The sequence below is a fragment of the Balaenoptera ricei genome, chromosome 13 (genome assembly GCF_028023285.1).
Source record: "Balaenoptera ricei isolate mBalRic1 chromosome 13, mBalRic1.hap2, whole genome shotgun sequence".
Lineage (NCBI taxonomy): Eukaryota > Metazoa > Chordata > Mammalia > Artiodactyla > Balaenopteridae > Balaenoptera > Balaenoptera ricei.
Genome location: NC_082651.1, coordinates 88,921,176 through 88,935,097, shown reverse-complemented (window position 1 = coordinate 88,935,097; position 13,922 = coordinate 88,921,176). Strand labels below are relative to the sequence as shown.

The window sequence follows — 13,922 nt, the reverse complement described above, 5'->3', positions numbered from 1 at the left end:
GTAAGCACACGATGCTGTAGGGGGGTAGGAACAGCATGGATTCTGGAGACAAGAGAACTCGCCCTTTGTCAGTTCTGTGACTTCAGACCTGTCACAGCCGGCCTTTTGGAGGCTCAGTGTCATCTGAAAACTACCGGCAATAATGGAATCCCTCCCCCAGCCCCACCATTGGACTATATTGAGGACCAGCTGAGTCAGCGTGTATTTCAAAAGCGCTTTCCACGCTGCATGCACCCTGCACCAGGCAGAGGACAGCGGTGATTGTGCTGAAGAATCGATCGTCACAGCCTGAAAGAAATGGAAGGTGGCTGTGATCTTAGACCTCCTCTTGTCTACCGCCTGCATTTTGTAACAAACTAGCTTGCTTAAGCTGACCTAGTAAAATAGTAGCAAAGCCAGGCTGAGATCTCCCAGGTCGGAGCTGTTCCATTACCCATCTCTTTCTCTGAATGTTCCCAAACACTTAACAAGCACAACATTTGTTCTCTGTGAAGTAGATGGGATAGATTAGTTTTAGATGGAGAAATGTGACACAGGGTTACAGGAATTACCTCAAACAGCATGGTGAGTAAGAGGTGGCCTGCGGTCTCACTATCCATTTGCCCAATTTCATTTTAAAATTTAAAGGAAAACAAAAGCTAAAACTGCTCACCCCAAATACTTGCCATCCAAATGTTAGAATGTCCCTCTTTGTACAGATCTCCCATCCACTGCAGATTCCCCTTTATAACATCCCTGTCTGGTAGGCGGCCCACCTCTGCCCAACGAGCTCCTGTGTAGCCCTCATCAGACAAATAATTCTGTTGTTAAACATCTCTGACTTTAATATTTATGAACAGCCTACTGTGTGCAGGGCACTAGGTGTATTGATTGTTGGGAAGCTCTCCCATGGTTTGGAACACGATCTGACGCCCTGTGGCTGGTGGCCATCTTGCAGTCAGACTTGACTCCAACTGCCCAGTGTGATTTCTTTGCTAAGGAATTTGGCAAAGTGAACCATTCCCTTCTTCTTCTTGATACTCTGACTTCCCTGTCTCCTGGCAATCAGGCTCCAGGTTCTTCTCCTATACCTCTGGCTGATTCTTTTCAGTCTCTTTCACTGGCTAGTCTTCTTCTTTCCCACCCCTTAAATATTACTATTCAGGACAGTGTTGATTCACAGCAGAGAAACGATTCCCAAATAATAAATCAGCCCAGACCTCTCTACTGAGCTTCACATCAAACAGCACAAAGACGTCTCCATTTGGATGTCCCACAGGCATCTCAAATTTGCCATATCTAAAGCTGAATTTCTCTTCTCTAATCCCCTGGAAGCCTCCTCTCTATCCTGTGCGCTTATTATTCTGCATCCAACCCCAAAACTTGGACATCATCTTCTCCCCCCTTTCATTTGTACATAGTCTAATTCCTCACTTCTGCACCCACACAACCTCTTGAAGCTTCCCTTACCCCCAGCCCCATTCCTACTGGTTTAGTTCTGACCCTATATTAGTTTCCCTAGAGTATGTACCAGACTTCCAGCTTCCACCCTGGCCTCCTCATTCTTAAGACAATAATACAGGAGTGATCTTTCTAAAATGTGATAAGTTTGGTCATTCTTTCCCTGCTAAAACCATTCAGTGACTTGCATCTTCAAAGAATAATGTCCCGGGACTTCCCTGACAGTACAGTGGTTAAGACTCTGGCTTCCACGGCAGGGGGCACGGGTTCGACCCCTGGTCGAGACACTAAGATCCCACGTGCCGCATGGTGCGGCCAAAAAACAAAAATGTCCAAATTTTATATCACGAGCTAAGGAGGCTTGTGATCTGGCCCCTGCCTGCTTTCAGACTCATTCTTATTTTCTCTGCCCAAGTCCTCTGAAGTCCTCTTACACTTAAGTCTGGTTATTTCTTAAACATGCTGTGCTTCCTCTGGCTTCTGGTCCTTATCAAACTCTGTTTTCATTTTCTGGGATGCTCTTCCTTTCAAAGGATACATTTGATGATCTCTTGATTCCTGAAGAAGCATCTCCTTTGTAAAGCCACCCCCAACCTCCCCAGGTAAAGCTGGTCTTCTCCCACGATACATCTCAGCCATGGCGCCAACCTGTATAATATGGCTAGTCACCATGCATCTCCTCTACCTCACGGTGACATCCTGATGTCATATACTGATTTTTATTCATCTCTCTGCATTCTGTTGCTTAGCACAGGCCTCAAACAATGTAGAGGCTCAAAAATTATTTGCCACATGAATTAGTTAGTAAACTGAGTAAATGAATGATTGTATCTCATGCCTCTGCACTATTTCAGTCTCTCTAAGCTTACTGCAAAATGCTTAGACATGAAATTGTTCATAACTCCTCAGCCAATGGAACCAGCTCTTTATCATTTAAATTTTTTGGGGGGGAGGGTACTGAAAGCAAATTAACTCGAATGACGTTTCCATTTACAGCAAACAGTTCAATGCAAACATGAGTGACATGGAGAAAATTAAAGATGACAACATTTTAAAATAGACTTGCATCTCCTCTTCACTGACTCACAGCTCCCCAAGGCATCGTGTGCAGAAGGGGTTGTCACTCCTGCTCTGTCCATCCCTACTGCAAACCTGGAAACTGGTTGCCGCATATTTCCCATCTCTTCCCTTCTGCCTCCTGATGGTTCCTTCTCTCTGGGCTGCCTAATTCATTATCAGCACATACTGCCTGCCTGCTTGAGTGGGTTTTGTCCTTTCTTGCTATTGAAGGCTTCAGATTTATTCTCAACCTGGATAATGATCAGCTCCAGGTTAGGAAAATACGTCTTTCTACACTACTCTGCCCTCTGACCTACAGCAATTTTCAGAAGTTACGCTAAGAAAAAAAAAATAAAAAAAGAGCTTGAATTAGATTTGATTTAGTTTGGGCTGATTTTCCAGCTGAATTCTTTTTATGCTGCCTCTGCTATACCTGCTGACTTATCCTAATGCAATATATTCACCAACATATTTTTTCTTCCTATCCCCTCTTGCACCATCCACTTGCCCAGTTAAAGCTATTTGCCACAGGGCCTATTTGTCAGACTAGAATCAGAGACTAGAGGAGCTAATTCTGAACAGTTAAATTTAACAATCTTGATGTTATGATTAAGACAGAAAGATTTAGAAACCAAATGTGTTTACAGCTATTGGGATCTCCTGTCCTCCACACTTAACCTCAGACAATCTGGAAACCCACCAGTTGGGAGAGGAAAGGAGAGTTAGGGGAAGTCAACAGTTCAGATATTGGTCTATGGCTGGGCCCCGTCCACTCCCCGTGGGTTAGCTCTTAAGGGAGGATTATTAGGGAGACTAGAGCTTCCCATATAAGTCTGAGCATCAAAGCTATCTTCTTCACCTTCCTCCCAGAGATGTGGGCGTGCCTTGCTACCAAGAGGCTGACGGGGCTCAGGCTGCCTCTTAGTGGGCCTCCAGTGGGAAAGTTCTGTGCTGTGATTACTATTTGTACTAGTAATACTTTTAGGCATTGGAAAAAATCCTGAAGATATTTATTTTTTAGATAATCCATAAAAAAAGTAAAGGAGAGCAATTTTTGAGAAATAGATGCAGGGAGAGAGACAGAGAGATAACTAACAAAGGAGACAGATGGAGAGACAGAAAAAGAGATGCGGGGGCAAAAAAGGATGAGAGAGCTTCTCTGCAATTCGGCTTCCCCAGAAATACATCCTGAGCAGGATCCCTGGGTGAGTAATTTAATAAGGAAGGACTCCTAGGGGGACTGGTAAAGGAGAAGGGGGACATTTTTACAGTTATAAAAACGGTAAAGAGGAAATCTGAAGGGGTTTGAATGCAGGGTTGCCAGATTTAGCAGCCAAAATACAAGACGCCCAGCTGACTCAGATTTTCAGATGAACAAGGAATAATTTTTTAATGTAAGTATATACCATGCAATATTCGTTGTTTATCTAAGCTTTGAATTTAACTGGGTGTCCTGTATTTTACCTGACAGTCCTATATGGGTGGAGCCCTGACACTGTCCACTACAAGACAGAGTGTGGAGGGGAAGACCCCGCTGCTCTCACTCCGTGGGTGCTGAGTTCTGAAATGCAATTTGGGGGCCAAAGCATTGGGATCAAAATGGATAGTAGAAACACCCCATTTTAAGGCCATTGCCCTTCTCCCAAGTCTTCAAATCCAACTCTAGCTGGAGGTGATGCTTGGACACATTTGATCTTAAAAAAAAAAAAAAAATACACACACACACACACACACACACGGGATGACAATCTATTCCCTCTGATTTCAACAGTAATGAACTCCCATTTTAGAAAATTTGGAAAATATATAGGGTATTTAGAAGAAGAGACGAAAGATAATCCATTATTAGTAGAATGGCACATTTCTTCCAGCTCTTTTTCTGGGTATACATAATTATGAGGTTTTGTTTTCTTCTCACATGTTTTTTTCAAAATTGAGACTACACTCTGCTTTTTAAAAATGAGCATTATTAAATTAATGCACAGAAATCTCTTGCATTCCTATACACTAATGATGAAAAAACTGAAAGTGGAATTAAGAAAACACTCCCATTTACCATTGCAACAAAAAGAATAAAATACCTAGGAATAAACCTACCTAAGGAGACAAAAGACCTGTATGCAGAAAACTATAAGACACTGATGAAAGAAATTAAAGATGATATGAATAGATGGAGAGATATACCATGTTCTTGGACTGGAAGAATCAACATTGTGAAAATGACTATACTACCCAAAGCAATCTACAGATTCAATGCAATCACTATCAAACTACCACTGGCATTTTTCACAGAACTAGAACAAAAAAATTCACAATTTGTATGGAAACACAAAAGACCCCGAATAGCCAAAGCAGTATTGAGAAAGAAAAATGGAGCTGGAGGAATCAGGCTCCTGGACTTCAGACTATACTACAAAGCTACAGTAATCAAGACAGTATGGTACTGGCACAAAAACAGAAATAGAGATCAATGGAAGAGGATAGAAAGCCCAGAGATAAACCCACGCACATATGGTCACCTTATCTTTGATAAAGGAGGCAAGAATATACAATGGAGAAAAGACAGCCTCTTCAATAAGTGGTGCTGGGAAAACTGGACAGCTACATGTAAAAGAATGAAATTAGAACACTCCCTAACACCATACACAAAAGTAAACTCAAAATGGATTAAAGACCTAAATGTAAGGCCAGACACCATAAAACTCTTAGAGGAAAACATAGGCAGAACACTCTATGACATAAATCACAGCAAGATCCTTTTTGACCCAGCTCCTAGAGAAATGGAAATAAAAACAAAAATAAACAAATGGGACCTAATGAAACTTAAAAGCTTTTGCACAGCAAAGGAAACCATAAACAAGACAAAGACAGCCCTCAGAATGGGAGAAACTATTTGCAAATGAGACAACTGACAAAGGATTAATCTCCAAAATTTACAAGCAGCTCATGCAGCTCAATAACAAAAAAAAAAAAAAAACACAGTCCAAAAATGGGCAGAAGACCTAAATAGACATTTCTCCAAAGAAGATATACAGATTGCCAACAAACACATGAAAGAATGCTGAACATCATTAATCATTAGAGAAATGCAAATCAAAACTACAATGAGGTATCACCTCACACCAGTCAGAATGGCCATCATCAAAAACTCTACAAACAATAAATGCTGGAGAGGGTGTGGAGAAAAGGGAACCCTCATACACTGTTGGTGGGAATGTAAATTGATACAGCTCCTATGGAGAACAGTATGGAGGTTCCTTAAAAAACTAAAAATAGAACTATCATACGACCCAGCAATCCCACTACTGGGCATATACCCTGAGAAAACCATAATTCAAAAAGAGTCATGTACCACAATGTTCATTGCAGCTCTATTTACAATAGCCAGGACATGGAAGCAACCTAAGTGTCCATTGACAGATGAATGGATAAAGAAGATGTGGCACATATATACAATGGAATATTACTCAGCCATAAAAAGAAACTAAATTGAGTTATTTGTAGTGAGGTGGATGGACCTAGAGTCTGTCATACAGAGTGAAGTAAGTCAGTAAGAGAAAAACAAATATCGTATGCTAACACATATATATGGAATCTAAAAAAAAAATGGTCATGAAGAACCTAGGGGCAAGACGGGAATAAAGATGCAGACCTACTAGAGAATGGACTTGAGGACATGGGGAGGGGGAAGGGTAAGCTGGGACAAAGTGAGAGAGTGGTAGTGTATATATGGACATATATACACTACCAAATGTAATATCGATAGCTAGTGGGAAGCAGCCGCATAGCACAGGGAGATCAGCTCGGTGCTTTGTGACCACCTAGAAGGGTGGGATAGGGAGGGTGGGAGGGAGGGAGACGCAAGAGGGAAGAGATATGGGGATATATGTATATGTATAACTGATTCACTTTGTTATAAAGCAGAAACTAACACACCATTGTAAAGCAATTATACTCCGATAAAAATGTTTAAAAAAAAAACTAACTCAAACAATAAAAAATGTCAGTAAAGTAGCAGAATAAAAATGCTAAAATACAGAAATGAAAAGTCTTCATAAACACAAACATAACTAGTTAGAAGAAAAATCCCATTTTCAACACTAACGAAGATACAATCCTTTGGAAAAATTTAACAAAACCTAAAAAAAAAAAAGAAAAAAAAAAGAGCATTATTATGAGAATTTCCTATCCTTATTATTTGAAAACATTACTTTTAATGAATGCATGTCATGTCACCTGGTTAATTTATACTTCATTAATTCCCTTATCTTAGACTCTTAGGTTATTTCTAATTTGTGGATACTATAAATGACACTGGATAGCTACATAAATATAAATATTTGTCAGCATATCTTACTATTTCCTTGAGATTGTTCCTAATGCTCTTTATACCCAACTTTAGACTTACTTATGCTTTCTACTAGAGCCTGGAGAGGTGGAGAGTTATTTAATTATCCAATGCTACAGTTTTTCTATTAGGATAGGATTGCTTCTGCTCGCCATGAAGATAATATTCAGGTGCAGTGGATAGGATCAAATGATGGCTTCAATTCTCTGGAGGCTATTAGGAGAAAAAAAGGATATAAAACCATGTTCTGGATGGCTCCGGAGGTGGAAAGAAGATTAAATTAAGGGGTGAGGGACAGACAGATTTAGCTCCACATGAGGAAAAGTGTCCTGAGGTCTAGGAGGAAACAGAAATAGCTCTCTTGAATAACAGTGAGCGCTGGCTTGCCGAGGGCATTTGTGGGGAGCAGGGTGACCACCTATCCTGGGAGAAGGGGAAGAGCACAGCAGCTGAGAGCGGGGGCTCTGCAGTCAGAGGGTTGGGGTTTTAATCCCAGCTTTGCCATGTTCTGTTTGTATGATCTGGGGCAAGTGGTACAGCCTCTCTGTGCTTCAGCATTCTCATCTGAAAAATGGAACAGGTCCTAATGGCTGTTGTGAGAATTAGATTAAAAACTCATGTATAGCACTAGAACCATACTAAACATCTACTACATGTTTGATAAATGTTAGCACTTGTTTCCCCTGTTGTTACTTACTGTAGACAGGCTTGATTATGCAATATAATTGGCCAATAACTCTTAGCACTTGGGAATCTATACTTGGTCTCTGAAGGTCACTGTTCCATTACAGTGACACCAGTCCAATGGACACCACTAGCATTCTGCGGGGTACACTCTGGTTCTGTTTGTTTTCATTTCTGTGTGTCATTGATTACCTTTTTATGAGCAAAACTAACTTTAGCCCTCTGTCCCTTTGCAGCCGTGATGGAGGCCAACTGTAGCTTTGTAGCTTATCCATTTTGGAATCAAATAGCTGCCTTGTAAAAGTAGTGTTGCAATCTTTAAATGCCCATAAAGAGGGATTTGAACATTTATCTCACATCATGTGATTTGGTAAAAGTAAACAGAAACTCTTTCAGTTGAAGAGTGGAAGTGATGACTGAGTGAAATGATAGAAAACAGGAGAGTTAGGTTGAGAAAGTGTGTTCACTGTAAATACATGAAGGAGCAGAGTGGGGCTGGTACAAGAGAAGTCAGACTTTTGTATGGCAAGCAAGACAAGGAGAGGGGCAAGTAGGCGTTGCCAGCAGAAGGTGAGAGCCCCTCTTCCCTGTTTATTTCTCATTTCTTGCCTCCCTCCCATAAATATCCGGGAGGATATACTACCACAGAAGGTATCTTCTCCTTGGAAAACCAAAGCACCATCATTTCTAGGACTGAAGTCCATGAAATCCTGCAGACCACAGCGAGTATGATCACACGCTAACTCACTAAGGCTGGATTAGGGAAAGCCAAACACTACAACCAGTCATCCCTTTAAACTGCCTAAGACTGAAGCCAGCTAGAGGACCCACTTCGTATAGTAGAGGGTGAATGTTAGGAAACCATTTTAAAGGACAGCTCGTTGTTAGAAGTAAAAATGAAATTGTTAAAATTAAAAGTTTAGAGGATGCATTAAACAGCAAATTATTGTAGCGGGAAAGGGATGAGAATTGGAGAGACTGAGGGGATGGGGGTGGTAAAGACGGGGAGAAGACGCATCGGCGTGATGGGTTCTCTCCTCATGCACCGTGTACCCAGTAACGCTTAGAATCAAGAAAAAAAAGGGTCAAATTTGCTTCCAGTGACTGACAACCCACCGGAGCTTCTGGAATTCAGACCTCTTTTTTCCCAAATCCTAGAAATATCCAGCCCGATAATAAGGCATGTTCACAAGGAAACTTGTAGCCTCTCACTTTGTTAGTGTTTAAAATATTGAAATGTCTGAGGATTTACAGCTGAGTTTTCTTCTTTTCAGAATGTCCCCCATGGATAGATTGGCATGACGGCTAGAGAGGAGACACCATCCCTGGACGCTTAGACCATCGGCTCCCATGACCTAGCACCAACTCACGACAAAGACTCTAAAAGTTTATTTTACCCTATATTGTGGTCACAAACATTTGTTATTTGAAAGGGCTTGTAAATTTTTTTTAAAATGTCAACTCTGGAACAACATGGGAATTTTAAGCCTAAAATCCAAGCTACTTTTAGAGAATGGCTCCTGGGGGACACCTAAGGGTTAGACTGTGGACTCTGATGTCTTCAGTTAAGGACAGTCCCCAATTCCAGGGGAGACAGAGAAAGCCCAGCGGGCATGGATACCCATGGAGGGACTGAGAGGTGGGCGGCAGGAAACCCCGCAGAGAGGGTCTTGGTGGAGGGGACCAGGTCAACGGAGTGGTTGAAGAGCTGCTTGCTGGGGTTGGTATAAATATAGGGAAGATGTAAGTGGTTTTCTTGGTGACACGTGAGCGTTCCCAGAGAAGAGGAGGAAGAAGTGGCAGTAGTAGCCGTGTGTTTGTTATCGGTGGGAGTGGTGGTGGTGGTTTTAACCTCAGATTCCCAGCCTGCCGAGCCAGGCTTGTCTAAAGCACGTCAATAACTGCACTCACTCTCCTCTTCTTGATAAGGCTGATTTTACACCTCTGATAGGCCCTGTTAGCCCCGCTCCAACCCCCCAAAATATCAGGGAGACATTTCGTGGATACCTTTCTTCTTTAGAGGTGACTCTGAGAACTTCACCCACCAGCTGGAGGATGTTGGCAATAAATGTTAGAGGGGACAGAGAAGGTTCCTAGAGGGTGAGGATATTAGGCTTAGACTGTGCCACTAGAATAAGCTCTTTTCAATTTAATTCAACCAACACTCACTGCATACCCACCAGTATCCCCAGACCGTGCCAGCCTTAAGATGATTCTGACATGAATAACAAGAACAGTCTTTCCTTCCGTGCCTCCATGCTCCGAAAAGTTCCTGGAACACCTGTCCTTCCAAGTATCCTCACTTTCGAGAGGCATCAGGGTGTGGCAGGAAGACCATGGGCTTCGGAGGCAAATCCGGATTCTGCTACTACCTAGCAGCATAACTATGAGAAAGCTACCCCATCACTCTGAGCCTCAGTGTTTACATTTGCAAAATGTGGATGGGATCTATTTTAGATCATAGCTGTGAAGGTTAACTATCGGGCAGATAAAGCAACTGGCAACCTGCCAGGTTCAGAGTAGGTGCTCAATCAATGGTGCCTATTATTGTCATCAATTTCCCTGTGGGCCCCCAACCCTGCTTCTCACTGCTCTCGCTGTCCCTGAAACTGTCCTTGTCATCAGGACTACCATTATTCCTGTTCCTTTTGCCACCATCCAAAGGTCCCCCAATTATGGGAATAGTTTCCCCAGTAATTATAGCTGTTCACAAGACTTTTCAAAAACTAATCTGGACTTTGGGGTATTGTCATCCCATAAGAGAAAAACTTGAAATGAGTTACCAGGAAGCTACTTGAAAGGCAGTCAAGTAAAATTGCTTTGTTTCATCTCAAGCATATTTCTTCCAAAAATAGGGCCTCTGGAACTTAATTCTCTTCCTGTTCAAAGCCAGTATATTATTTACCCAAGATTTTTTTCTCACTTTTTATATTTCTTTTATTACTCCCAATAAGCCTAGTACAATGCCAAGCACATAGTAAGCACTCAGGTACTTGATGGAACATGTAACAAACCTTACACACTGGACATACTTAAGATAAAATACAAAATGAAACTAAGAATTACATGTATTCATTTCTCTCTTTATTTTCATATAGCACCCTGTTCAGATGCCCTTACAAGCCCTTAACCACACTTTATTTGGATTGCCAATTGGGATTAGGCCTTTAATAGTTGTTCCAGGAACAAAATGATATATTGCAACTTAGAAAATGAAAAAAGTAAGATAAAATATGATGAAATATCTAAAAATGAAGACAGCTCTGACAAAATTTTGACAATTCACCAACACAAGGATATTTTTTTTTTTATCATTTGCCTGGAAATGCAACTCAATATTATATTCAGTTTATTTTAAAATAGCTATCTTTACCTGAGAGTCAATACTCAAATGTCACCAAATTATTAATGTTTTAAAATTAATTTTTTCTCAATCAAATTTGCATATATGAAGAGAAGTAACACACTGGACACCAAGTTATAGAATGTAGTCTGAGGCTTATGTGGAATTATAATTGCTTTCAACTGTTACTGAAATCTCTTTTCAAAGACCCTAAAGCAGACTTTATCTCTTTTATGTTTCAGGCGACCTCGATTTCCAACCTTCAATCCTCAGACACCTCCATTTCTTCCACAGGACTTAAATCTTAATAAAGACTCTAGCAGCATGCAGTGTGTCCCAGTGTCCTTCTGGCTTAAACAGAATATTCCTTCTTCCCTGCTACTATGACCCTCAGTGCTTGTGGGAGTTGCTAGACGTAGAAACACAAGTCATCCTCAGGCTCTGTCTTTCTGCTCACTATTTGGTCGGGACATCAAATACTCACCAAACTATAGTACAATTGGCTGGTGACACGTACCATAGCACAGGTTATTACAGGCTCTCAAGAGGTACTGGGATGAGAAAGGCCAATCATGGTTCAGGAAAGACCTCACAGGATAGAAGACATTTGAGAAGGCTTCAGGTGAGATTTTGATTGGCCAAAGAGGTGTGCAGATATTTTCAGGCTTAGTGGTCCGCGTGATGTGAAACTGAATAGTCTGTTCTAGGATGCGGCAAGTAGCCCTTATAATGAAAGAACACAGGATGTTTGCAGAGAAGTTAATGGGATGAGCCTACAAAGCATCACTGAAGACACACTGAAGAGCCTTGAAAGCCTTGAATGTGTAATAATGAGGGAGTCTTTTTCTTATAAGCAGTAGGAAATTAATCAATAGGTTTTAAGCAAGACAGCAGACATAAGGAATGTGTAATTGAGAAGGGCATTTTGTAGAGGCTAACAACGGTTGTTGAGGATGAAATGAGAGAGCATTTGGATGGGACAAATAGAAGAAAGATTCTTAGATAAAGCAGTTTTGAGCTTGCTCTGGAAGGAAGATAAAAAGTTTGAATTCAAGAGAAATGAGGGATCGGGGAAGGGAAGTTTTGCTGTGGCAGGAATAATAATCACAGCTAGCATTTTAAGTGGCTATGCTGTGCCAGCACTCTGCGATCTCGACGCATGCCCTGTGCAAGCCTAGGGCATGGGAGTGTGCACTCTGTGCCCCAAGTTCCCAGTTTGCATACCTGACTCGTGGAGGTCCATACAATTATCACAAGAAATTACCAAAGGAAAATCTCTTCCAGAATTGTGGGAGAAATCATCTTCAAAACCATCTTAAGAACCATCCAAGACAGCACATAGCCTTCCTTCATAGTCATTCCTGGCTTTCGAACACAAACAAGGTATCTTGTGTTTTATATCTTGACCATGGTGACCGAAGCAGATCGGTGCATGTGATAAAATTGCAGAGAACCTAACACACACACACACACACACACACACACACACACACACACACACACGTAAACCTGAGAAATCTGAATAAGACCAGAGGATTGTACTAACATCTATAAAACCTAGTTGCGATGTTCTACTATGGTTTTGCAAGACATTGCCATTTGGGGAAACTGAGTAAAGAGTGCATAGGGTCTCTGTTTTATTTCTTACAACTGAATGTGAATCTACAATGATTTCAAAATGTTTCATTTTTTTAAAAAAATGGGTCCATGGATCATGACTGAAAAATGTCTGAAAGCTATCTTTCTCACATGCTTTCCTATACAGTAGAGACTGGAGAGTGAAAGGCCTAGTCCCTTGAGACTAGGGCTCCAAATGTGATATAGGTTGTAGATGCACTCCGGGGATGTTAAGAAGGTATTGAATAGAATACAGTGAATATGGTCATGGAGGCATCTGGTTAGGCCCTCCGCGCCACTCCCCCCCCCCCCCCCCCGCCCCTGGTTAGGGCAGGTATTCCGGTACCCAATCACTAGCTTTGCAGTATCAAGAGGCACTGCATGAGCATCAGTCATTTTTGTCAGCGCACAGGGAGCAGACATGGTGTCACTCTAAATGTAGCAGTTCTGAAGATAGTTTCTGGATTCTTGAATTATGATTAAGACTGGGTGTTCCTAGGGCCACACTCCAGTGTATTTTGCCAATTCTCTGTTTTCTCGATGGTGAGAGAGGTGGCAATGACCCTGATGGCCCACTTCAGTGGTGTCGCTCTGGGATTCATGCCTGGAGACCTACCTGAAGACTTCCAAGGGCTCCCTAAACATGCACTTCTCTTCAGGACATCTCTTATGTTTAGAGAAGCTAGAGGTGGGGTTTTTGTTTGCCTTTTTTGTTTTTGTTTTTAACCTTCAGCTGAACTCTGACGCTGATGCCCTGGGACTTTATAAGCCCATCATTCTGCCACTGGATTCCCTTCCAAATGAGATAGGCTCAGTCTACCAGTCTAAAAATGTATACAGACAGTTAGCTAAAGTCATAGAACAGTCAATGGGACTTTCTAACAGCTAGAATTCTCTGGGGTGTTATCTGAAAGTGAGAGGAAAAAGCAGGAGGAAACAATGGGGTCTTGGTTCTGGGAAATTTTTGATGTTTTCACCTCTATGGAGATGGGGGTATCGTGGATGGTAGCACAGGTGAAAAGTCCCTGAGAGACCTTAGGGAATACTGGATGCTGTTTCAATAAAATTACAATAATGTAGAATGAATAAATCTTCATACCTAATGTACAGCATGATGACTACAGTTAGTAACACGGTATTATACACAGGGAATATGCTTAGATAGTAGATTTTAGGTGCTTTTACCCACACACACACAAAAAAAGATAAAAGTGAGAGGAGATATGTTAATTAGCTTGACTGTAGCAATCATTTCACTGTGTATCTCAAACCATGATGCTTTACTTCTTCAATATATAATACAATTATTATTAAAAATATAAATTAAAAAAATTTTGAATACATTCAAACTCTTCAGAGTTTTAGAAATTTGTTTGTTCTCTTGGTGAAAATCTTAGTGCAATTGTGTCGTGCATCCCACAGGAAATTAAA

General features: G+C 41.3%; 1 long non-coding RNA gene across 2 annotated transcripts in view; it reads left to right on the top strand.

The window, feature by feature from the left end:
• LOC132376545 (uncharacterized) overlaps positions 1-11,383 on the top strand; it is a 398,309-nt gene extending 386,926 nt beyond the window's left edge. The window contains exons 4-5 of one of the 2 annotated variants that reach the window (XR_009506349.1): positions 8,806-9,170; positions 11,117-11,383. This is a non-coding gene — a long non-coding RNA (uncharacterized LOC132376545). Of the gene's footprint in view, positions 1-8,805; positions 10,310-11,116 lie in introns of those variants that run through there. The other variant, XR_009506348.1, reaches the window with a different exon arrangement.
• The last annotated feature ends 2,539 nt before the right edge of the window (positions 11,384-13,922 follow it).